The following is a 1,333-nucleotide window of genomic DNA, read 5'->3' on the forward strand; positions in this document are numbered from 1 at the left end:
GCACATAATGGAGGGACAAGAAACATCTCCTCCAACAAACTATGGAGTTCAATTGAATAAAGTCAAAGTTTCAACTTCAGCAGACAAATTTCATGATGGCTTTTTCTTTTCTTTTCTGTTTTTATTTCTTACTAATTTGCTTGAGCACAAAACAATAAATGTATTGGCTCAAGTGAAGATAGTGTTACTCATATGGGAATGGTCAGACACGCGGCTCGAGTTCCAAACCCATATGCTGACCATTCCGAGTATCAATCACTGTATCTAAATGATTAAAAAGAACGTATTGATTACCAATAAAGCTTCATAAATCAACATGAACACAGTGCTAAACTTTCTGTTAGGCTCATACATGTTATCTCTGGCGCACACTCGTGACCGCCAGCCCACCCGCATGACCGAGCTTGTGTGTGTAGAATAAAGATTTGTAACATGAAGTTTGAGTATAGTTATTGTGTTGACATGTAATCACACTCCTTTTAACACATGGAAGCTTATGTATAAAACAACTGTTATATTATACAATGGCCAAAGGATTTTTTTTTTTTTCCCCAATAGAATAACATGTCTGAACCGCAAATATTAAAGAGGCAGAAAAAAGCAGACCCACATAGCCAGTGAGCCAAAAGGCTTCTGCCAGTTCACAGGAGGAGAGACATGGTATACCCTAGAGTCGGGCTGACTACATTTTAATCACATATACTGTACTTGTTTAAACACCCCCTTTCAAAAGTAGTGGAAAAATTGGGCTAATTATTATTTTTTTCATCGACATTTGGGTTTGATATACAAAGACATTTGTGAGACAGAATAAAAAAAAATGTTCATTTTGCAATTTTTATTTCAAGAAGTCTAAATGCGAGCCACCAAGAACGAGCGTGGAAAGTCAGCTCAATTGTCGAATGAAGGGTTGATGCACCATTTATTGATCTATTTCATTTATTGCACAACAGATGGGTTTGTCTACTCAGTGCAAGTCTTTGATGGGACACATGTTCTTCTACTACTTTGCCAGAGGGCATACATGGAAGCGCTTCGGCAATAAGAGCATTTCAGACTTAAAATGTGTTTTATTTACTTATTTATTTATCCCCACAGCACCCTTGAAATATTGATTGGAGCAGAAGATTCCACAGCACAGGCTTTTTGGAGCTACAAAATGGAATTCACCCCTTTGGTTGCTTCAGGTGAAATCCAGAAAGCATTTTGTTTTCTTCTCTTGTATCCATGTTGTGGCGTGTTACTCTAACTGTTTATCTATTTGTGTGTTTTGTATCCTCACTACTTCCCCCCCTTTTTCTCTGTCCGGTGATTTGCTGTGTAAGCAACAGCA

The sequence above is a fragment of the Syngnathus leptorhynchus genome, chromosome 5 (assembly GCF_054491065.1).
Source record: "Syngnathus leptorhynchus isolate UIUO chromosome 5, UIUO_Slep, whole genome shotgun sequence".
Taxonomy (NCBI): domain Eukaryota; kingdom Metazoa; phylum Chordata; class Actinopteri; order Syngnathiformes; family Syngnathidae; genus Syngnathus; species Syngnathus leptorhynchus.